Source organism: Peromyscus leucopus, chromosome 12, assembly GCF_004664715.2.
Source record: "Peromyscus leucopus breed LL Stock chromosome 12, UCI_PerLeu_2.1, whole genome shotgun sequence".
NCBI lineage: Eukaryota > Metazoa > Chordata > Mammalia > Rodentia > Cricetidae > Peromyscus > Peromyscus leucopus.
In genome coordinates, this window is record NC_051073.1 from 55,468,142 (window position 1) to 55,494,615 (window position 26,474).

Here is a 26,474-nt window from a genome sequence, read left to right on the forward strand (position 1 = left end):
GCATCTCCTTTGAAAAATTACTCCTATTAAACTAAATTTCTCTGTCACTGCAAGAGACATAAAATTAAAAACTATCTGTCTTCAATCATGCCAGACTTCTTCCTTGTCTCCAAGGCTCCATTTATCAATAATTAATATATAAAGAAGACTGAAATCCATTTCAATTTCAAAGGCCCAAACGTTTCGCTGATTAATAAAAAATTGTGCTCACAAAGATGGAGGGCATGCCATGGAGAAATGATGGAGAATCCAGCACTAGTAGGGAATAGATTTCCAGGGCCACATAAGCTGTCTAGCTTCCTTTGAATAAAATAGGCCATATGGAGAACGATTTCTGCATGAGTACCACCCACCAAGCCTGACATCTCTGAATTAAGAAATCTTTGTCCACAATTATCATCTTGGTATATTTAATTTACTTCTATTTTGGGGGATTACAAAGACAATAAAGGTTAATCAATGTTTTAACAATCTACTCTCTGGACCTAAAACTGTATCCATTTTATTGAACAATTAAAACATATGTTGTTAGATGTATACAGCATCTACCCATAAGTGACTATATAGTAGGAGCTTAATGGCATCCTTGAGGGAGACTCTCTGCATTTTTAATGTCCCATCTACCCAGTTAATGTCATGGGAAGATATCTTGGAAATTGATTACTGTACTGATTGTTGCCACACCTGCCTTTTCTATCAGGGATTTTAGCACTGACTTAGGGAATCAAGATCACTCAAATGTGATCAAATGTGATACTCTTCACAAGTAGATAGTTTCCATAAAATCCCTGAAGTTTAGCATTGAACAGAAAGCATATTCCCCTGGTTTTAGTTCTCTCCCTAGTCATGTCAGGAGTCCTCACAGGGACTGACTGGAGGCCTAGCTCATCATTTTCTGAGAGCTTCATTTTCTAAGTCTTTCTGTCATGTATAGCTAGTCGTAGAGTAAATTCCTCAAGTCTCAGAATCTTTGGTGGTGTAAAAACAGTCTCAAGTGGAAACATAAAGGGAACTAAATAGTATATGAGTAAAAAAATGAGTAGATGGGTGTTGTTTGACTTAAATTCCTTTCCCCCAGAAGCCTAAAAATTGATAGAAGTCTCAACACATCTTACACAGTCTTAGAGGAGGGAGATTTCTATGCCTCAATGATACTTCACAATGACGTTATTCCATCTACCTGACACTGCTGAGCTTAACTCAACATGCAGGGATCTAAGTGCCACTGTGACCGCTGAGTGGATTTTTCTTCCTGTTTGAAAAGTCTGAGGTTCTTTAATTTTTATCTCTAACCACAGCTGGGATTCAAATACTGAGCCTGTCTCTTATATAAAATGAAAACTCAGTAAATAAGACACTTCAATTCAGAGCTGGAAAGTAGCCTTAAATACATGCATTTGACTGTACTTTCCTTTGACATAGAATCAAACATAAAATATCACTTAACCCAAGACTTGGGAGACAAGGGCTGTTAAAGAGATAGTAATGACAGTTTCCTGTTAAGGCCCAACATGTCAAGTAGTAACTATACTGATATTTAGTTCAAATATTCTCTATCCATGCCTTTTGGTTAATATTCAATATACATTCCCTCATGAAATCATATTATAGACCAATAGACGGAGTACTGTTTAAAGTCTTCCTCTAACAAACAAAGAAACTAAATTTTGGCGAGATCAAGACATTTGACAATGGATACTAGCTCATCAGTGGGTAGTTTGGAGTTGGATGGATCTGGGCAGCTAGACTCCAGGACAATGATACCCTTACCACAACTCTCTACAGCAAGGAAGCCAATGAAGAGGTGGGGAGTGGACTCCAGGCCCTCTCTCCACCAGCCACACTGCTGTTTCTCCTTTGTTTTTATGAATCACACTCTCCCAGATTAAAATCAAAAGGAAAGACAGCACTAGAATGCCAAGTGAACATATCAGAATTAGTAGGATCCTTTAGCCTTCGGTGCAGACAGTAAATCAAACTATTTGAAATCAAGAGAGCACTCTGTACTTACATCTCATAAAAACAAAATTAAAATACGGGTCAATTTTAAGCTGTGTTCTGCTGACTCTGTCTTTTTGATTGATACATTGTCCCTATTCATAGAAACAAAGGAAGATCACAAGATGAAGAATACCCAAATAAAATGGTTTAACTAAATTTTAAAGGATGACTGTGTGGGATTTGCTTGTGGTGTCTGTTCGTCCATCCCCTCCATCATCCCTGAGCTGAGTAACTGCAAAAAACACGGCCAATGCAACTGTTAACCCTACTGCCACAGCCCAGGGGAAGCGACAGCAAAGATGGCAGATGAGTCAGTGATTACAAGTCAATAACAATTTTGCAGTTATACATTCTATAACCAAATTAGAAACAATGTCATTAAGTCTCAACGGCGGCAAAAAAATTAATTAATTTAATTAAAAAAAATTTGTTTGTCCAAAGTAAATACCCTGGGAGATTACACTATGTCATTTGGTAATTACTATGAAACAATACAGGGATAGATCATGATTGGTGTCTCGCAAAACGGCAGTCACATTTGCTTTCTAATTATGGCTGAGCTCTCTGGGAAACACAGTGTGCACTGCACCCTGCTGATCCACCACAGCAAGGACACTCATTCCCCCAGTAAACACTGTGGAAATGCACAGGGGCCTCCCTGCTGTGAGGCAGAGGCAGAATTCCTCATTAGTCTGGGAGCATCACTGGATCATCTTTAATTACTTCCAGAAGACACAGTCACCTGCCCACTGCTACAATTCTGGAGATAGCACTCATTACCTCTACCCACCTCCGTTTTACTCACTAAGAAACACTGCAGTTGCCCTACCATAATGGTGATGTACTATAACTTATAGGGATTTATACATAAATTTGTGAGCTTTTACATACCCAAGTTCCCAATGTGAAACACATATTAAGAAAAATAGGCAGAGCCACTGCTATCTTTCTAGCAAGTTCCTTTTCTCTGGTTCCTGAACTGTAGCAATGCCGTTGTAATCTTTCCCTTTTATTCTGAAAATTAGGGTGATAATTGCACTGTAGCCTTATGGATTCCAGGGTGCTGGTAATTATATCTAGTTACCTAGGAACACAGCAATTTCTAAAGCCATTACCTGCAGGTATCATTTATGCTCATTGCCCTCTTCACTTGGAGCCACAACATTTACTCTGAATTCCAAGAGGCAGGATAGGATGTGCCAGTGAGGTGCCTTTCTATGGGAAAGGGAGAGCATTCAGTGGGAAGGGAGTGAAGAAAGAAATGGAGTTTGCTGGGCCATTTGCAGAGGAAACAAACACAAAGTCCTTTCTGGGTTGTTACTGTTCTCTTCTGGCTTAATTTGAAGATAGAGCTGAAGGTGCCTGAGTTTTGTATTTCAAAGTTTACAAGATACACACTTGCCTCTGGTACCACAGACACCCACATCCCCATGAACTAATATTTGATCATGACTTACCCTGGCAGGTGAATTAATGACTTTGGGGATAGCAGTTTGAAAAATAATTAAATGTAGGTGTTGCTGTTTTCATATGAGAGTAGAAAATAACTGCTTTGCGAGCACATTCATCACTTTGACTTGAACAGTTCCTTCTGTACCTTAGTACTTGGGGAGGTTGTGCATGTGGTTGCTCAATAGTCTGTCAGTTCTGCAAAAGAGGGAGTGATAGGTGGAGGTTTCCCTGGCTGTGGTGATCACTGGAGTTGGTTTGCATTGTCATAGGCTTAGAAGGCAGATCTGGTCTCAAACTACAGACTGTGCACTGAAGAGAGGAATCACGTGTTCTTAGCTATAGCAACTACTCCTCGGCAAAATATCCTCCCTGGCCACATGTGCAGGTAAAGGAACCCAGCCTCGAAGAAACTAAGTATAACACTCATGATTATGAAGCTGGAAGATAACAGAGTGGGGATTTGACCCTAGCTTGTTCTGGCCTGAAAATCTGATCTTTCAAAGGGCTAACATGTTGCTTTTCTCTACTGCCATCTAGTTCTTCAATGCTTTCTAACAAACCCAGGAAAATGCCTCCAGGGCTCAAAAGAGAGGGAGAAATGTACTCCCGAAATTATTTCCTTATAGTTTGATCAGAAACTCAGGTCTATGAACTAGCTTCTTCTGTTTCCTTGCATTATATGGGAAATTAAGAAATAAAAATTGGTGTAGGAGCGGGAGATCCCAGCTGGATCAAGAACAGAGAGGGAGAACAAGGAATAGGAGACCATGGTAAATGAAGACCATATGAGAAAAGGAAGAAACAAAATGCTAGAGAGGCCCACAGAAATCCACAAAGATACCCCCACAATAGACTGCTGGCAATGGTCGAGAGACAGCTGGAACTGACCACCCCATCCAAGGACTGAGGAATCTGGATGCAGACATCCATGGCTAGGCCCCAGGTGGAGCTCCAGGAGTCTAATTAGTGAGAAAGAGGAGGGTTTATATGAGCGAGAATTGTTGAAACCAAGATTGGATAAAACACAGGGACAAATAGCCAAACGAATGGAAACACATGAACTATGAACCAAAGGCTGAGGGGCTCCCAACTGGATAGGCTTCTGATAAGTGAGACAGTTGATTGGCTTGATCTGTTTGGGAGGCATCTAGGCAGTGGTCCTGTGCTCATTGCATGAGTTGGCTGTTTGAAACCTGGGGGTTATGCACAGATGCTTGGCTCATTCTGGGAGGAGGGGATGGAACTGCCTGGACTGAGTCTACCAGGTTGATCTCAGTCCTGGGGGGCGGCGGGCTTTGCCCTGGAGGAGGTGGGAATGAGGGTTGGGCTGGGGGGAAGGGGAGGGGGGCAGGAGGGGGGACAACAAGGGAATCTGTGGCTGATATGTAGAACTGAGTGGTATTGTAAAATAAAATAAAAGGGGAAAAAAAAAGAAAAGAAGTAAAAATTGGTAATGAAAATGGTTTTTATTTTTACACTTTGGCCAAACTAGGACAGGAAAGAAATCCACTTTCCTCCAAGTGCGTGTATCTATGGTTATCTTGCATTTTAAAGAAAGTCTTGAAGCAAAGGCCAGAACAGATAGAAGTTGAAGTGTGACTCGGGAAGAGAATTTGGGCTCCAGCCTGTCTCAATTCTCTAGTCAGAGATAGTTTAATAGGTAGCTAGTTAGATAAAGCGTGAGCAGGCCTAGAGGCCATTAAAAATGGATCCCACCCTTCATGATCAGCTGTGGAATCTGCCTCTCATTTGTCATATGAAAGTACGGAAATGGCAGGGCTTTCTGGATGTCCATTAAGTGACAAAAGAATTGGATCTGAGTTCTACTTAGGTTTTGGATGGAGCCATGGCATTCTAATTGGCTCCAAAGATTAATACAGTATCTACTGTCCTCTTCCCAACCCCTCTTAAGAGTTAATCTAACTAGTCCTGCAAATTACCTGGATAGGAGACACCCCTTAGGAAGGCTGATTTACCTAGCAGGCCAAAATATGTGAGGAATAATAATCCGACTAATGAGATAAGGTGCTTATATATCCCAGGAGCCCCTCCCTTCAGGCAGTTGCTTCCTGATTTCTGATTTGTAACTTCAAAATCCTACTCCCCTTCCATCCTTTTTGGCTAGTCAACTACAGCCTAATCATTCTTACCCTCATACTCTAGGCTTTCTTATTAGTTCTCTGGAGACCCCTCCTCCATCCAGCTTCTTGAAGATATCCACTGCGGATCTTAGCTCTGAATCATGAATCATGGCTTTCCTTCTTCTTCCTCTCTATTACACTACTCCTCCCACACTGGCAGGGAACTTCCAACATGCCTGCCCTGTGATTTCATTTGTTCCTTTTTGTTTGTGTGTTTGTTGTTCTTTCTTTTCTCAAACACTAAGAAAAAATATGTTTGTGCTTCCTTCCAAGACCATTTTTAATTATTTTATCAACGAGACCAAGAAACCATTAAAAACAAACAGGGTTTCCCCATAACATGTATTTTTATCAATTATATCAATACAAATAAGTCCTAATTCCAGGTCAGCTATATGATTCCCTCCTGTGAGGTATCAGATATCCATTCAGATCCATGCAGACGATGGAAGAGGACATAGTCAAGTTTTGTGGGATGAAAGAAACCCATGTATTCATTGGCATGAGGCCAATCTTTGATAGGCATCAGTTAAAAGCCTCTTTCAGGGAAACAAAAACTTGTTTTCTACCAAAATGGGTTTTCTGTTCTCCTGTACCATCTACCTCAAGTGATTCCAAAAGAAAATGATCCTGGTTGGGAATATAGCTCAGTGGAAAAGTGTTTGCTCTCATGTGGGAAGTCTTAATTTGAAGTCCTTGCACATACACACACACACACACACACACACACACACATGAAATCTTAATTATTTAATTTTAAAAATTAAAGGAAAAGAGCACAGGAAGAATGAAAATTTGGCATATTGGACTCAGTGAAAGTCTTCTCATTTAATCAATTAGTAGAAGACCATATGTATATTTTCATAACATTTTATTTTACACACTTTATAGTAAAAACTTGTAATAACGTGTTTTGTTTCAGGGAAAAAAATCACTTTAATAGAATCCACTTGTTTTCTCAAAACAAGATATTAAAAGCATAAATCCAATACATTTTAATAAAGAGAAAAACAGCAAAAATGTACACATACTACATACAATTGTCTAGAATCTACTGAGATATAACATAAGCTGAAATTCAAAGTTAAGCACGAACTGTTTTAAAAATGTCTTTATTTCCAACATGTACTGTAGTGCAATATGCCTCAAACAGAAATTAATAATAATAATAATAATAATAATAAGGAATCTCCTGATGTACACAGTGAAATTGTGCAAAGATTACAAGTCTGTGCAGATTTGTTAATGCTACCAAACAGCTATGGCTATTGTATTGAGTTTGCCGGTTAAGCTGGTCTCATGGGACCTTTTGCAGAACTTGACCCTCCATGGTTCCTAAATCCCTAATAAGAAGAAATTTCAGGTAGTTTAAAAGCTTGGCCTTTTGGGTCTGCTCAGATGTATAGGTCACCAGGTATAGGTCTGATCCTCTCCTGGGATACACAATTCTGAATCTTCTGGGAAAATAAGTTCATGTTATGTTGAGGTTATTGCTGACACTAGTAAGAAATGCAGCTACCTGGGTTGAGAATGTCTCCGTATAAGGATGATAACACTTCACTAAGTGTTAGAAAGGGGGAATCCCAGCACTCCCTTGGAACTTGACAGATCCACCTTCTTGCTAAGCCAGCTGCAACTGAATCTTGCTGTTTAAGCCGAGAGGGAAATAATACACATGCACCTGAGATCCGAAGGCTAAGCTGACAAACAGATGAATTCTGGGAGCTTTTCATTTCAGATGTTGTTTGGGAGTGTCACACATACCTGCCATTCATGAAGTACATTTTTGGTCCCTCCCTGTAGTATACCTCATAACTTTAGATCAACTCATCTTTGTGAGTTTAAATAAGTGACAGATTTATTTCTTCAGTTACTAGATTTTCTCAAAGCAAAATCTGCCACAATATGAGTAAGATTTCCATTTAAAAAATAAAAATCACAAAACACCTCTCTCAGAAATTCTACAAGCCAATCAACTAATAAGAACTTTGTGGTCCTCCCTTCCCCACCCATCAATGCTTGAAGCAGGTAGAAGAGCTGGCCTTGAGATCCTAAGAGCAGACAAGCTATGCCTGTCGTCCCCCCACCCCCCATCATCGGCAACACTCGGGAGAGTAGGCTCTGCACCTCACCAGGGCAGCAGGATAAAGTCAACCCTGTTGGCAGAGGTATGGGTGAGCCAGCCTTGAAGTTGTGAGCATGGGAGAGCTGTCCCCATTACCCCTGGAGGCATGGGTAGAAGAGATATGTTCCCCTACCCCACCCATCAAGGCCTGATACAGGTGGAAGAGCTGGGCCGGAGGTCCTAAGAGTAGGAGAGCTGTTCCTGTTCATCATCAGCGGCAGCACTCAGGAGAGGGGCCCTTACACCTTGCCTGGGCAACACAGCAGAGCTGGCCCAGAAGGTGTAGGTGTGGGCAAACCAACCCTGAGGACTTGAAAGCAGAAGAAATGGCTCCACCTCTTGCTCATCACTGACAGGGTTGAACTAGCCAGGGCAGTGCTGGAGCACTCACCCTGGTGGTGAAAACAGGGGAGAGCTGGTAGGCTGACCAACCCTGCAACTACCCAGGCCAGGAACCAGGTTTAAGTGCTGGCCCAACCCATCTGTGATCTCCTAGAGCGTGGTGGGGAGATGGGTCCTGTGGACCCAGGGCTGCAAGATCTCCATGACCCAGAGCATCAACAGGATGTCCAAGAAGGGTCTCAGGGAGGACCCAGTGTGGGTGGTATAGCAGAGGCCAGAGGCCAACAGCAGCAAATCAGACCAATGGTTCTTTGCGACAAACACCTGCATGTAAAAATCTATAGATAAAGGGGTTTACTGCTTAACTCACTGTTTCATAGTACACCTTTCAGGACAAGATTTTCTCTTTCTTACTCCCCCCTCTTTCTTCTCTTACACTTTATTTTGTTTTATTTGGGGTTGGTTTGATAGGGAGACAAGTTGTAGAGACACAAAGAATAAATTTTAAAAAGTGTTAAAAAAGAAAAAGAATTTCACGGTTGTGGTTGTAGAGAGTTGGATTATTGTAAACCCAGAGCCAAATTATCACAGGTCACCTTTAGTGCCCTTGGTAGATATCTGTTGTGTACCTATGCGTCTGGTTAGATATGACTACCTTTATAAGCCTTTGGGAATGTATTGACAGACTTCTCACATCCATCAACACAAAGCCAAGAAATGTATCAAGCTGCATCTGGAATCCGTAGCAGTTTCCCCACTTCGCTGTAACCCACCTTCCTGATGTTTAGACCACTGCGTGTTGTTTTAATACTTTGATTCGTGACTTCATTTTATTTTGTAGCTATAAAAACTTCATGAAACTGTTTTCACCTTGGGATGTACCGTTTGAGGCCACCTGTATCAATGTGAGTAGACCTTGGTCATTCACTTGTGGTTCAAGAACAAACTGTCTCTTAGTGATGAGGTAAGGGTTGTGTTTTGTATCCTTAGTACTTTGAAACCTAAAGATCAGAAACTTTACTCATGCAGATGTTTTTATTGACTTTGTGATAGGAGTGTGGAAATAAATGTCTTTCTTCCCTTTCCTGTTCTCATTCATCTTCATTTTTTGGCAAGCTAAATGTCTCTCTGGTGCATTTAAAACTTTATCAATGTTTGATAATAATTTTGAGATTTGGGGCATTCTAAGTACTAGCAGCATAGGGGTGAGATGTTTAGTGTTTATTCCCTCAGGATACAAAGTCCTATTCAGCTCATTAAATTTTGATTTAATTAATCCAGCTACAACTTTATAAAAAAGGTGCACTTTGCTTTAGGTTAAAGCAAACTGCCTTAGATTTGTTTGCCCTTTCATTAAGTCTATGACATTTGAGCCTATGTTCCAGTCCAGTTCCCATTTTATCATAGTTCAGAAAAAGAAGGAATAAAGAAGTTTTTGCTTAGTTTCATTTAATATAAAAGTGAAACTTTCAAATACCATTATTTCTAACATCATCCTTAATACCAGCAGAGAAAATAAACAATATTAAAACCAACCAAAAGTGACATCCTCCACAAGAAGTAGATTCTATCACTAGTTATTATTATTGAGGAACAATAATAACAATATCTGGGTAGATTTTCATCTCAAAGAATTATCTCACTCAATTCTCATAATGGTCTTGTGTGATAAGTAAAGCAACTATCCACAGCTTAAAAATGAAAAGATTGTGGTTTAGAACAAATGAAGGATGTGCTTAAGGGTTAGACAAAGATTGGATGAGAAGCATAGCATGAAGCCAAATACCCCACCTTCACAAAAGGAGCTAAAGAATAGATGAATGGAATTACAGTGGCACATGGTTAAAGGAAATAGAACATATTTTTGAAAGACATGAAACTATCCTTACACTCAAATAGGCATGTCCTTTTAAATATCTTTCTGAATACTCTATCAGGAAACCAGTCTTCACAGTCTCCCAATGTCCCCAGAAATAGACTCTCCATTCATGCTTTCTTTTGTTGAAGACCCTGCTCTTTTCTTTTTACCTTTCTGTGGGACGTTTCCTACATCATGTCCTCTTTATTTCAACGTGAAACAGGCAAGTTAAATTGTTTGTTCTCCCATGATAGGTATGTGGAGAAATTGAATAATACAGTAAACAGTACTTGTAGGTCACTACATGCACAGCACAATGACTCACTTTGGCACTACTTAACACTAGAGGGTGGCTTTAATGGCCATCTCCATTTTGACTTCATTTGAAGCTGAAGCTATTATTGTCAGATTTCTCAGATGAAGTCTGAGGAAGGAAGCATTTCCTATCTGTTTGTCTTCCATCTTCTCTTATCGGCTATAGTCAAACATCCACAGTACACAACGGCAGCTTGTTTATTGATCCCACTCATGTCACTTACCACCTCCTGTATAGAGCTTGTTCGTGACTAAAGGCACGAATCCAAGGGAGACTCGCAAGCACTAGGTGGGCTAAGAGTACATGGAAAAATAAGATAGCTGGAAGTGAGTTTATGGAATAAAACCAACCAAACCAAACAAACAGAAATCTAGAGATCAGCTGTCTTATGTTTAAAGGAAACAAAATAATGCAAGAAAACAATTAGGAGTAAACGCTCACCATTAAAAGCATTTGCTATTTGAGATTAAATTATCTATAAGGTAAACAGGTTTAAAAATTCTAATAGAATATGATGGAATAAGTTGTACATTAAAAGGATGTTTCATGATCAACAATCATTTTAGATGGAAGCATTATAAAGTAGGTAGCAGTTAATAATTTATCATGAATTCTCACAGATATTTATCCCAAGTAATGAATGACCTCCACAATCCATACAACTAATTCGGCCCTATCCTAGTATGGCCAAAATACTGCAGTAATTACTTGGTCATGCTTTTAATATCTATACTTCTTAGCATTTATGGCAAATTCCATTAAACAATAACACAGAAGCTACCAATACAAAATGGTTCTGACTCAGTCCTTAGGCTGAAGACATGGCAGGAAAGATAAGGTAAAGAAAGACCTTGGAAACCTCATTCAAGTCTCACTGAGACTCAGCTGAGGGAGTCTAGACAGTAACACATTTTAATTAAGCTTTCTCTAAACCAGCAGGGAGTGAAAAATTCAGCCAGATTGTATTTTCCAATTTCTCTCTTCAGGGAGCATATGTAGAAACTGTTTTGAGGGTGAGTTTTTATATATCTGAAGGATACAATTTGATTATAAACAGGCAGGAACTTGTGAAATATCAATTTTCATTATACCTATCTCTAGTACAACTACCAAAGACCTTATAAAACTTTCTAAAACATTATCTAACTCAATCACTAGTCATCTGATACCTCAAAGTCATTGTTTTCCAGTGAAGGCTAAAAAGAATTTTCTTAACTTTGTAAAAACAAATTCCTTTCCCATTTCTCTTTCTACCATTCTGTAGACACAAAGTAGATGTATCTATAATGTAGATCCTTCATTAATGTTCCAGGCTTCTGACCTGCCAAGTAAAATTAGCAATAACCTTGTGGTTCAACATGATGGATAAGTATGAATTTATGTGTTGTGTAGTTCACAGACATATTTTGGTGTAGTCCTCCCATGCAGATGTTAAGATTGATCACACACACACACACACAACACACACACACACACACACACCAAGGGATATGAAATAATCATTTTATTACATTATGAGACTTTCTGGAAAGCACAAGGCCGACTCTTAAGCAAATCCAAAAGTCACTTGAGAGAGAGACAACTATCTTGGAGTTAGAGCTTGGTTAGGAAATGATGCAAGATACAAAATTACTTGCATATACCAGACCATGGTTCAATATTTGGCTAGCACTGAAGAAGGGAACACCAGAATTTACTCTGCTGATATATGAAGTACAAGAACAAAGACAGTGGCAGGATTTCAAAACTATCGGGGACCAAATCCCCAAAATACAGTCTTGATTACATATAGAGTTTATTGTATCTAGTAAATGATAAATTTATCATTGTTGTTGATATACTTATTGTGTCTATGTTTATACTTTAGATATCTGTTAGATATCTGGCATGATGAGAAAATAATTTTATGACAGATATCTAAGTGATAATTATAATATTTAGGTTCTATACCCTAATTATTACATATAATGATAGCATCTATGTTTGACATCATAGCAAAAAATGCTAGGAACTTAAAATGATAATACAGAGACGTCTGTCTTAGTTCTGTTACTTAAGAGCTACACATTTCTCAGTAATGACTTACTGTTCTGAACATATCAGCTAACTTTCAGTAACACCACTAATACATCAGGTTCTCATAAACAGTAACTGAAAAGATAAAATAGGTGCTAGAGTGCAGCAATTATCTAGTACTTAGGAGATATTCAGTCACTAATGATTTTAAATGATTCTGAATATAACCTACTGAGCCATCTAATTTTTCTGTGTCTAATTCCTCTTATTTATGATATAGACATCATAATAGTTACAATAGTCATTACACAGAGAGTTGTCAAGAATCAATATGATAATATATATTTGATGGTCCTTTCTAAATGGAAATATAGATATAAATATAAGTTGTCATTACTAAACACAATTTATCACAGAAGCATTAAAAAGGAAGGCTGGAGATGAAGTACTCTTGACAGTATTCAAGAACATATGTTCTTTTCAAAGGCAAAAATTCAGTGGTGAATTTTTAAACTAAATCTTTTCTTCATAATATATTTGCTAATTGGTCTACATGCTGAGTATTCTTCAAAACAGTATCATTTTCTTAACAAGGGCCAATATCGACTCCCTCTCTGACAGGAATCTCCCATCTGTTGCTATCAGCTGACATTTAAAATCACCTGTCCCTAGTAACCATCCATTCTAAATTCCAACCTTAGAAATCAGATCAGAAAGCTCATTAATTCCTGGAGGACTCCCTCAAAGGAAGTGGTTGAAGTAAAATGAAGATGAAAAAGAGGGAAAATAAGAACAGAAATATGTAAATTCATAAAGATGTGAGGTGTTTTTGTAAAAGAAATAAGAATGGTGTACATGGCTGAAAAGCGCCCATCTCAATGAGCAGAATCACTCAAAGACATCAGTGTTGTCAGCTAGGTCTCTTGGACCAGAACCTAGTTATTCCTGTTTCTTCCAATCTTTTTCTTTGTCTTCTTCCTCCGTCACTAGAGCTTCAATGTAGCAATACTGATACTGAGGGCCACTTGCCCTCTACAGCCACCATCCTGACCTGCACCAAAGAACAACCCCGACAAGAGTGCCAGGCATTCTCGTCTATGACCTACTGCCTGTGTTCTCAAACACCATGTAAGTCAGTGTCCTTGAAGAATGTGACAAATAGGCCGAAAAGGTCCCACTTTAACTGCTGTCTCAGCAAGGTCAGTGAATGATGTTGGAGACCTCTACAACTGCCTTCTGCCTTGACAAAACACCCCCACTGCTTTGCTGTACCTACTACAAGTATTGTGTCGGGGGGAGCCTAGGAATCACACTCATGTTTACCCAAAGGAAAAGGTTGGTGCTCAAGAAGAGTTACTTCGTAGAACACAAATTTTGCTTACCCAATTGTAGACAAAGGCATTAATTTATATTAATTTTCTCTAATTATTTGTGGGACCCTTAATTTGAGGCTTATCATGTAGAAACTAAGTAATAAACTATTATCAGTAAACAATGCCTCTGGCCTATATCCACCTAATTACATTTTCTTTCAATTCTGAACCATGTACTTTTATTCACTGATTTTTTTTAATTGCTAATACTGAAATTGCTTTTCATTTTGAGGATATATTTTACCATTTTTAAGTGGGAAAATTCTGTGGCAGATGAACTACCTTTTTCTTTTTGTTTTTCTCCAAAAGTACAAGTTATGGTTTCAGCATTTACCAGGTACTCACAGAGCTTTGTCATCAGACTGATTAAGTGACTGACTGGGTAATTTTTTTTTTCTAAGTTAAATAGCATTCATATTTCAACAAGGGCTTGTTCCTCTGTAAATCACAGATTTAGAATCACAATTTACAATAGCAGAGCTCACCTGCCAAAACAACTTCAAATTAAATAGCAACTTTTGTTACAATATTTTGGAGCCATATCTGGGAATTGCAACTGACAGTGGCATCCTGTGGAAATGGCTTCGACACGGCAAGAAAAGGCACATTGACTGACAGGAGCATGCTCTGTTGCCTTGACAAACAAGCAAGAATTCAGCCCCAATCTGTTGGAGTCTCAAGGCTCACAAACCTGCCAGATTGCCATCTTTGTGCTGAATGCAAAATAATCACAGTAGCTAGAAATGATAAATTGTGGATGGCTGCAGTTGGAAGCAACATATTTAATCAATCTCTTCTTTTCACTCCATAGGTTCTAAGCATGAAGCCTGTGCTTCACTTAGGACGGATCGTTCTACTTCTGGAAGAGCAAATGTCTCAATCCACCATCCCTGACTAAGTGCCCATGGCTTTCCCTCACAGTGCACATTCAAAGTTGACTTTCTGGAGATTGTCCCCTACCAGGCTTTAGGAATGCCCAAGGGACTATGAAATGCAAACTTTTCAGCTCTTTAATTTCTTAAACTGTCCTGATCCAATTGTAGGAGGACCAGCATCACTGTTGTTGTCTAAGCTATTAGTATTTCTGAGGCTTTTACTGGGTGCCAAGTTCTGAGCTAAGCATCTCTGCTGTGGGATCTCACCTCTTCATCCCCAGGAGTTATTCTGAGGATAAAATGAAAAAAGTGTTAAATTTATAAGGCACAGTATTAATTCATAGCTTTAAGGTATTATTCCTGGAAACATACAGTCATTTTTAATTCTCTCATTTAAGTTGTCAAATCAAACAACTATGATTTAACCATGGCTTTTTGAGAGTAATTTTTTTTCTCTTAAATTTACCATTATATACAAGACAGAGCTATAAATCTCCTATGAGCATTCTAGGATAGAAAATCATGGGACTCCAAGTTCAGTGTGCTTTCTCCTCTTTGAATGCTTACCACTCTCATCTTACATTTCTTAAATCATTTTTTTCTTAATTTTTTTATATATGGGTAATTTCACTGTCTGTATGTCTGTGCATCTTGTGCATGCAGTACAGTGTCTACAGAAGTCAAAAGGTATCAGATTCTGGGCTCAGGGAAAGAAAATGTTGTCCCAGATGTGGAAAATTTAAGTATTTGTAGTAAAAAAAAAAAAAGGTCTTCTTCTCATAATAATATAATAATATGAGGTCTTCCAGATTCTTTTACTTTAAGACTTTTAAAGGTGGTAATTCAAGTACTAATCAGTAAACTGTTTGCTCCCAGAGTCATGTCATTGTTAATGGTGCTATCAGCTATACAAAATTTGTGTTTCTAGAAGAATCCAAGAATAAGTGATTGGCGGACTCATTGCAGCAATTCTGCTTTAAAGTTGACTTGAGATCATCTAGTCCTCACTTCTTTGGGGAGTCACATCCACTTCTCCCATCTTCATGATTGCTTTTCTCAATTCCCATTTTCAATCATGCTATTCAGCCTGCCACATGCTCGCTACACATCCCTTTGTTTTACATAAAGCAGAGATGCAATTTAGACACACGTGCTTGAATTTGACAACTTTATCTGAACTCCTTACATTTCATTACCTACTTCCATGAGTATAAATGACAAGAAACAAGCCTGGATGAGAAGCACAGTTGTCACTATTCTTTCCATTTTTGTCAATGTCTGACTGTCTGAAAGCTTATGCATATCAGAATCACTTTGATCTTATTTGATCATATTTGTAAGGATTACTTTGACCGAATCCCAAAAATACATCCATTAGCAATCAAATGTTTTAATTATGCTTTATACTCCCTGAATACAGGCTATTTCTTTTGTATTTTCAGCAGGGAATAAAATGTTTATAATAACTCTAGTAAAAACAAGCACTGAATAAAGTTGTCAAAAAAAACTGCAGAATAGTCAGCATTAGTTCATCTAGTATGATGGTCTGATGAAGAGGGAATTTTAATACAGTATTCTCCAAGGTTGAAATGGACCATAAACTGTGTGTGTGTGTGTTCAGCATTTGCTGGTTTTGAAAACAGGCCATTGTTGGTTAGGGCTTTAGGGTATCACACTACTCAATAATGATCTCTAGATGTCCAGTTACCTCAGGATACATATAGAAATTGTTGTAAACAAAGAAGGCAACATACAAATGAGATCACACCTTCCAGCCATTCCTTCCACGCACAGTGAACATATTCTATACACAGAAGTTATTTCTTTTGGGATCCTGTGAGACTCAGGCATGCTTTAGTATCATTGTTTTAATACCCATGAAGTCACACTGTGGCTCCTTGCAGAAGAACACAATGTCCCCATGGTCCAAAAACAAATACTTTCCTTTCATTTCCCCAGTCCCAACAAATGCCCAGAAGATTAACTGATGAACAAATAAGTGGCCCAAAAGTGAACAGAAATGGATTGCAGGTAACATGTGTGGCCTGTGATTTGGGTGATTTTCCTATCTCTTTGTGTTGCCATGTTTTCTCCTTTGTAAAAATCTAAGAAGGCTAGATTTAAAGGAGGGGTATTTGTGTGCTTATTTCTATGCTTAGAAGTTTATGATCAAATAAGTTAAAGTGATCTTCAAAATAGATGAAATCTAAACAGAAATCTACTTTGTCTGAATATTCTTTATTGTGTGCTTATTTCTACAACCAAAGATGTTTTCCCTATGTGCAACATTCTTAAACAGGGTTATTTTACATGGTCTTCTTTGATCTATGTAATTCACCAGCTTTTCTGACTCCCAGGGAGAAAAACAAACCAATGACATAGGCATTTGTATACCAACTTCTGCCTTAGAAATTATACTAATACTCACAAGTGAAATTATAAAAAGAACTTTAATGATTTAAGCCAGTGGTAAAAGCTATATATTTAGGAGGGTAGCAGTTAAAATATCAGAATTATTTGGCTTTAAGTAAGGTAGACTGCAAGAAGAAAGGCTTTGATCAACAAGAAAGCTTCTTCCAGCAGCAGATGGAAACAAATACAGAGACTCATAGCCAGATCATGCAGAGAATGAGAGACTTTGGAACACAGCCCTAAACAGGAAGTCTCCATCAAATATTTCCTCTCAGGGCTCAGCGAACCTCACAAAAATGGGAGCTGGAAAGAACGTAAGAGTCAGAGGGTATGGGGGACACCAAGAAAGCAAGGCCTTCTAAACCATCAAGATTGTTGCATATATAAACTCACAGAGAACGAGGCAGCATGTACTGAACCTGCATGGGTCTGCACCAGATGGAGTAGAATGGAGAAGTGGACACATCCCCAATCCCTAAACCAGAAGCAGTCTCCAATAAATAACCACTTGCAAATGAAAACCAGTTTCCACCAAGGGAGTCTCACTGTGGAAACAAAATTACTCTTAATGGTAGGCTGTATGCCCAACAGTAGATGGCCAACAGAAAACAAACTCAAACAGCATCTTTGGAAGTTCATTGTCTCATAATCTCGTGTCAGGACTTTTCCTTTTTTAAAATGTTTTTTTTTTTAATATTTATTTATTTATTTATACACTGTTCTGCCTGCATGTATTTCTACAGGCCAGAAGAGGGCATCGGGATTCATTATAGATGGTTGTGAGCCACCATGTGGTTGCTGGGAATTTATCTCAAGACCTCTAGAAAAGTGGCTAGTGCTTTTAATTGCTGAGCTGTCTCTCCAGCCCCAAAGTTATTTAACCTACAAGTCCTTTGTGTATACATTATGGCTTCCAGTTTAGTGTTCTTATGGGATTCCTGAGTGTACAAATGAGTGGATTTCTGTTTCTCGTGCCTTCTTTTTGGCTCTTTATCTTCTATTTATTCTGTCCTATTCTTATATGTTAGTTTTTAATTTATCTTATCATACTTTATTTTATTATTATCCTTAAGAATCCTGTTTGCTTTCTAATGAGAGAAAGAAAGGAAATGGATTGGGATGGGAAGGAGGTGGGGTAGAGGGACTGGGAGGAATAGAGAGAAGGGAAACTAGAATCAGAGTATATTAAGAGAAAAAAATCTATTTGCAATAAAAGAAAAAGAAATGAGGCTCTGGAGCCAAGGCAACTAGATTAAAAATGTTCGCTCATATGAGAAACTGCTGTGGCTAACTCTTTTTGCATGTTAATTTATATCATATAAAGTATAGATAATATGTATTTTGAAGGCGTTCAGTGACTTTTTAAATCGGATAATATCAACTACTCACTTCTGATAATATGGGAAAAGATGTTGATTGAACTGTGTGGGGTCAACCACCATTGCAGTAATAAACACTCCCTTGCACCACTGTGCTATATATACTATAAACCAAGGATTTTCAACGCAGCAACTAAAATGGGTATTTTAAATGATGGAAAAAAAAAAAGATATTTCCTATTTGCTCAAGTATTAACTGGCCAGATACTCTTCGTGTATTGCTTCATCTTTTCAAAGTTTAACACATTTGCTTGCAACGACTTCTCTTGCTGGGAGTCACTGACAAGATTTTGCTACCTTTTGCGTGTTATTTGTTGTTATGGCATGGGACATCCTAAGAGTGACAGGAAAGATAACATGGGAACAAGAATATGAACAAAGGCCGTTGTTATGGAAACTGGTTCTTCCAGAATGAGAGATTGAGTAAGCTGGCTTCTGAATGCCATCTCTTTATTTCAAAATTTTAATCTCAAGGACACATATCTTCATATGATCACACAGGTCATTAGAATTTCTCAGTGATAGTTTTTAAGTTTTAATTGACAATAAGCACATGCTGTTATGGAGAATAGTGTATTTTGAATATATTTATACAATGTTCATTGCTCAATGTAGGGTAATTGAGATATCTCATACCTCAAATATTTACCATTTCTTTGAAGTAAAAGCATTAAAAACTTATTTCATTTTGCTTTGCTTCATCTATGTTGAAAATGCAGTAAAGATCTGGATATATAGCTCAATGGGAAGGCGTTTTGCCTGTCATGTTTAAAGCCTTTGATTTATTTGATTTCAATCTCCATCAATCTTCCTCTTCCACCCCAAAAAGAAATATACACCATATTACTAATATTATAATGACCTTATTTCAATACAGATCACCAGTGCTTATTCTTCTAAGTCATTCTTACTATGACCTTTCACCTGTGTACTCAGATCATCATCCATGACCCCAACACTAAATAACCACCATTCTACTCTCTGTTTTCAACTCCACATATAAGTGACGTAATATATGAGTTTTCTTAAAGTATCTGAGATGCCTACATGACAACATTAGACACTAGAGGATTAATAGTTCACATTTCTTTGAATACTTTAGAGTAAGGAACTGCCAAGGACTACAGCAGCTTTAAGAATAGAAAAGGGTTCCACTTATCATCATACTGTGACTGTGTGACAAAATCTCTATGAAATTCAGCTTCAGTGAGAAAAGATTCATTTTGTCTCCTGGTTTTTGAGGTGTCTATACATGTTCGTTCAGCTCTATTGTTTCTAAACTTTGATGGCATAGAGCCACAGGACAGGGAGCACATGATGAAAGAAAGCAGCTAACTTTATGGAAGACAAGAAACCGAGAGAAAGAAATGAGGGTGGGGCTGGTGACACAATTTAGCTCCAAATTTTCCAGCATCCCCAACTTCTCCACCAGCTGTTGAGCATGACAATGGATGAGTCCACCAATGAGATCAGAGCAAACATGATCCAATCACTTCCCCCAAGCACTTCACTTTCTACATTGCTGCGTTCAGGGACAACCTTTTAACATATAAACCTTGGAGAATATGCCAGTCCTAAAACACAGAAGCAACATCACTCTCCTGGATGTTAAGGTCCTTATTGAACTTTGAGCTGGTTCTCTTCCCTGTTTGTATCCTATGAAGACAGCATCTTGCCTGTATTCATGGGAGAATAGTAATGTTAAATGTGATAGAGACTTAACATCAATTTATTTCTCTTCAAGAAAAATAAATTCCTTCCAGCACTTTAGAGACATTTCACAAATGAGGTAAGTGGACATCTAGCTTTCCCAGCACCACCTGTTGAAGATGCTTTTTTTTTCTTCCCTCCAGCTTATGTTTCCGATATCTGTGTCAATATCACTTGGTTGAAGTTACATGTACTCAGATTTGGGTCTTCAGTTTTTTTCAATTGATCTACCTGTTTGTTCTTGTACTAGAATCATATCATTTTTTTAAACCACGGCTCTGCAATCTATTATAAGATCTGGAATAGTAATCCATCCAGAATTGTTCTTTTTATTCAGGATTGTTTTAGCTATCTTGGGTCTTTCAGGGTTCCATATGAATTGTAGGATAATTTTTGTTTGTTTATTGTTTTCCCTATTTCTGTGAAGAATGAGATGGAGATTTGGATTAGGAGTGAATTGAATCTGTAAATAGCATTTTGGAAAATGGTCACTTTGACAACATTAATTCTACCAATCCATGAGCATGAGATGTCTTTTCAAGTTCAAGTGTCTTTCTCTCTTTCTTCAGACATTTTAAGTTTTCATTGTAGAGATCCTTTACTTCCTTGGCTAGGTTTATTTCTAGATGGTTTATTTTCCTTGAGACTACAATGAATAGGAGTGTGTCCATACCAATTACTTATCCAATAACAAGAGACTAGCTCTGACAACATATATACAAGTAATATTATAAGGATTAATTAGGTTATATTTAGGGACATATTTTATAGTCATATGCTGTGGGATGTTCTGTATGTCAAATGTGTTGCTCTTATTGGTTAATAAATAAAACACTGATTGGCCAGTAGCCAGGCAGGAAGTATAGGTGGAACTAACAGAGGGAAGAATTGAGAGAATAGGAAGGCAGAGAGGGAGACACTGTGAGACACTGCCATGACCAGAAAGATGTAAGCCAGAAGCCACGTGGAAAAATATAGATTAATAGGGATGGGTTAATTTAAGATATAAAAACAGATAACAAGAAGCCTGAGCCATTAGGCCAAACAGTTTAAATAATATAAGCATCTGTGTGTTTATTTTGTAAGTGGGCTGTCGGGCTGCCAGGGCTTGGCGGGACCCAGAGAGAAAACTCCCTAGCTACAGTCATATGCATATATGTTGTAGCAACAATCTATGAAAAAAAGAGCCCATTGATTTTTAAAGAGAATAAGGAGGACTATATGGGAGGTTTTGAAGAGAGGGAAGGGAAAGAAGCAGTTACCCAGTTATTATGTCAAACATGGAAAAGAAAACAAGCAAGGTTCATTTCATAGTATGTGAACTGAGTAACAGCCACATAAATAGTCAACAATCCAAGGGTTCCTCTTCTGTGCCTGTACACCACCAACTCACTCTGAGAACGCCTCAGATGATCCCAATGTTCATCAGTGTTTTCCCACCATGCAAAAAGAGGAGTAACACCCACCTAAATAGCAAACAACCCAAGAGTTCCTTTTCTTTGCCTGTATGCCACCAATTCAGTTTAAGAATGCTTCGGATGGTACCAGTTCTCATCAGTGTTTTCCCACCATGCAGAAAGAGTGTCGTCCAGGGAGTCCTCAGCTTCTCACTCTTGCTATCAGACACACGGCTAGCACTTGTTTATTCTTTCTTATCTTTCATATGGCAGAGAAAACACTGTCCTGTTGAATTTTGTCACACTAATCTTTAAGAAAAGCCTTCTTTAATCTCATGATGCTATTGCTATCAGGTTATATGTTTAATGAAGATCTCACCCCTCTTGGAATCTAAGGCTCTAGGTAGTCTGTTATTCACACCAAGCTTTGACTGGAGTATCTTTGTATAATCTTAGCACATGGGAAGACAATAAGTAAATATTGGATGATGATAAAGTACAGGACAAAGAGTGAAGCTGTGTTACTAAGCTGAAAGGGGTCAAGTACAATAAATAATATTTAGAGCTTATCTACAGAATTCTGATTGTCAGATAATGCTGAAGAAGAATATAAATGAAACCACATTCCCTCAAAGACCACTAACCATGAGTGAACTCTCAAATATGTATTACAGCTCAATGTAACTACAATAAATCAATAATAAAATGTTGACCCTTGGCCTTCCGTGACAATTCATTCTAGCTATGAGACATGTTTCTTGGTATGTATATCTGTGAATGGGTTACTGTTCTCTTGGATTTTCTAGAAGCTGTTTGTAATCAATGGGTCTGTCAGACTCAATGCTCCAGTTTCATAACTGTAATTGGATTGTCTGACTTCCTATTCAATTGGTACATGTTGCTTCTTTTTTCTCTGTTTTTTCCCTTAAAATCAATAAATGGTTTGCGGTGCCTTTAATAGAGAAACATCACATTTTACCATATTGTGAAGTTGACATTTTCAACATTTATCCCCTGAAAAGATCATTGGGTCTGTCAGACCCAATGCACAGGTTCTGAATTAATTGAATTTTCTCATCCCAGGGACATATAATAATGTGAACACATTTCTTGATGGAAATTGGAGCTTTTTCATGCCCTGAACTTTACACATGAATAGAAACAAGTTTTTTCCTTCTTTCCCCCTCTACTCACAGACCCTTTAAACAATAATAAAGTCATAAAAAATACAATTAGGTATATGTTTAGGCCTGAGGCTGGTGTTGACACTACTAAAATACTGTAGATCTTATTATATATACACATGTGTATGTATGTGTGTGTGTACAATTGATTTATCTCTACAGACTATATTAGCTTTGTACATTGTTTAATATATTTACATACACATATATACATATATATGCATATATACACATATATATATATATATAAAATTAAGAGTTGAGTCAGAGGATATTTGTCTGTACTAAGAGTAGATCCTGTTTAACACAGCTCTATGCATATATTCTAGGTTTACAGTCTTCCTTTAGGAGACAAAATATAAATGTATAATAGAGTATCCACCACCAAAAGTCAAATGGAATACTTCTGTAAATAACAAAATCTGCAAATTCACACCTCTTCACTTTTAATAGTGTGATTCCTTCTAAGATTTCATTTGCAACACTGATTTTGTATTGACTTGAACAAAAATATATTTCAAAATAATATGAGATATTGACTAAAGACCTGGGGATACCTGCCTAAAATAAGATTCATTCTACATTCCATTGCTGTATAAGTATTCTTTCTGCAAGAAGTAAAGGTTTTTCCACTGAATGGAGAGCATTATCAAATGTTTCCATCTTCCTCTGAAGCGTTCACTATTAACTGCCTTTGGAGACAGGCTTCTAGACTGAGTGGACCATTGGCTTGTTCTGGTGAAACGGCTGCTGAGTTTTAATGTGCATTTCCTGTTTGGAAGTGGGGAATTCTATTAGAGAGAAACTTTAATAGGTTGGGTAGCATTTAAGTAATTAATCTTGTGTCTAAAATTTATAATTTTATTTCTTTATTGAATTTTTTTGCTAGCCATAAGACAGAAGTTTACATAAAAAGAAGAGTGTTTCCCAAATCATAAACACTTTCTTTGACAAAAAATTTCCTATCTATTTCTATATATAGGGCAGGTTTCTATATTTTAAAGTTGGTTTCCTGTACAGTAAAAAGGGACTGCATAAGAACAGACTGTCTATGGTAGCAGTTATCCAGACTTCAACACAAGCAAGGGATGAGATTACTATTGTTTCTTCTCTCTTATGAGTGTAATTGCATTCAAGCTCAAGACTTTTCATTTGTCTGAAATCTTTCTATAGGCCATGAACAAGAAAACAAGCAAAACACTATCTCATGTGCCAGGTGAGACACTAGAGGAAATGTTACTTAACAATGGTTTAACATATTTGGACTAGATCTTTAAAAGAAAATTTACTAGACAATGTTCAATTCCATTTTTAAAAAAAAATCATTTCTAGTTATAAGAAATGTAACTTGTCTATGAATTATTTTCTTCCAAAGTATGTTATTATATTTCTAGGGTAAAATGCAATTATCAGCAATTCTACATGGTTGGAATTATATAAAATTGCCTTTGCTTTGAATGTCATGATAAACACACAGGTGTATTCCTGTGGCAACCATGTCCTATGACTATTGAAGCTGTCTTTATTGTGAAAAGGACTACAGTGTTCAGGTTTGCTATAGTTGAATCAGAAAGCACCTGATAAGATATTGCTTGGGAAAAACAACAACAAAATCCTGTTCAATACATTTTAAGGTATATTGTAAAGGAACTTTTCTCAAGGATTCACAATGATCTCTTTCATAGTAAAGCCTTTCAAAAACTCTGTTACAAATTAAGCTGTTTGTCTAAATAAATTTCTTAGGGGATGTTGCACTGGACTATAAGATGTCTTCTGATCAAATGCCTAACAACATTTATAGGAAAGTAGTAATTCCTGATTGTCTGTAATTCAGTTTAGAAAAGCATTAACATGAAGGAAGTATAGTACAGACTAGTACTTCCTTGCTCATGCTCTTGCAAGGGTTTACCAGGACAAAACTCACAAAGAGTTAACTTTCCAAACACCCCCCAAATGGCAAACTGATATCCATGGTGTGTAATCTAGCTCTCATAGAACTCATGCTGTTTGGAAAGAAAATATATCTACTTTCTTCACCAGTAAACTGTCATTTTATAAGATAAGACATATGTTCTATGTTTGAATAAATTCAGGTACTTTCCTTAGAATACATCACAGCTAGGGCATGCGATTCAGAACACCATGACATTGTCCTACCTTAAAAGGTATATTTTTCTCTTTTCATATTAAACATCTTTTTTTCTCCATGCATTTGCAATAATTGCCTATGATTGCTGGCATAGTTACCATGAGTAAGTCTGTATTTTCCCTTCACATGTTTCTAAGCACCCAGTGTGGAAGCTTGCAGCCCATGGTGACTCCATAAATATTATCTGAGAATATTGATAAACCTAAATCCTTAGCCAACAGTGATTACTTTTTCTATTCAGGAAATTTGAGGGGTATTATTTAGACACAGTTGATGAGAAGTCACAAACAAGGTACTTCCTTAGAAACTCGAGTTTCTAGGCTACATTACTATCAGTGGTAGGAAATCACCACCAGAATGTAGTGTCTGTGAATATATTTGGTCCTGGAGGTTAAGATAGTCAGTCCTGTTAAATAATCCTCTGTCATAGAGACAGTATCCTCCCTTCTCAAATATTTGTCAGATCTTTTTGGACTTCTCTCTTTCCCATATCTTCAAAATAATCATCTCTATTTCTTTCATACTCTCAAAATAAAAATATATTCAAAATCTGATTTGAAGAAGAATCTGCCCTCATTTCTCCCTTTCCATTTTCTGTTTCTGTATCTCACTTTTCTTTTCATGTAGAAGCTATTTTGAATCAGTATCTGACATTTCTTTGTTCATCTTTCATCAACCATTTGTGTCTCCATTCAGGGTAAGGAAAAGAGTCTCATCTGGTATGATGTCCTCTCTTGACACTCCTCAGCACAAAATTTTTTAAATTCTTCTGTGAGAATAGAACACTTTCCCCATGCTTTAATCCCATGCTGCCATTAACCCACCCCTTTTATGGTGCTACCACCTACAGTTAGAATGTTTGAGTCTATTTCTCTTGAGTCTACCATCCAGGTCTAAAACATCTTTCTAGCTGAGCATTTTGCTTATGTCCCAAGGGAGCTATCAATAGAGACTTAATAACCCCCTGGAGTGATTAAGTGTGAGTTCTGCAAATACTGAAAACTGAAACAGCTGGGTTAACAACAGGCAACAAGATGGCATTCACACACAGGGTCATTCAGGTCCTAAGCCAATTGTACCAGTTATAAGGTTCCCCAACGAAAGAGGCAGTCCTAAACTTAGTGCCTTAGACATTCTTAAATGATCAGGCCTACCCTCTCATGCCTCCAGAATTTCACAGTATTCTAAAATAAAGGCATCACCAGATCTACTATTATATCAGGGTCCACTAGAAACTGCACAAATAATCAAGCCATTACCTCAAATTATAGAAGGGAAATTATAGCTGAAGAAGAAATGGAATTTATTCAACATGGAAATCCACAATAATCATTGTAACTACTAATTACCATCAAAACAGGAAAAAAATTATCTTTACAACAAAAGAGTTCCAAAATGACAAAAGAAAAATATAAAAAAAAAACCTTAATAAACATTATGTTGAAATGAAACATAAAAGTTTTAAATGGATACCTGCATCTCTTAATTAATGTATCATGGTTGCCTTCCTCACGAGCTTAACTTTTTAAATACTAAACTCTGATTTTTTTATTTTTTTTATTTTTTTTCCGAGATGTGTAGCTTTGCGCCTTTCCTGGATCTCGCTCTGTAGACCAGGCTGGCCTCGAACTCACAGAGATCCACCTGCCTCTGCCTCCCAAGATCTGGGATTAAAGGCGTGCACCACCACCGCCCGGCTTAACTCTGATTTTTTATTGGTTTATTTTATTTTATGTGTATGAAT

The 26,474-nt window shown here is 37.5% G+C and overlaps 1 protein-coding gene and 1 pseudogene across 1 annotated transcript in view; one reads left to right on the forward strand and one right to left on the reverse strand.

Moving 5' to 3' along the window:
- Positions 1-26,474, reverse strand: part of LOC114701477 (limbic system associated membrane protein) — a 2,116,569-nt gene that overhangs the window by 1,456,684 nt on the left and 633,411 nt on the right. The window lies entirely within an intron of this gene.
- On the forward strand, positions 7,663-26,112 carry LOC114701498 (annotated as a pseudogene).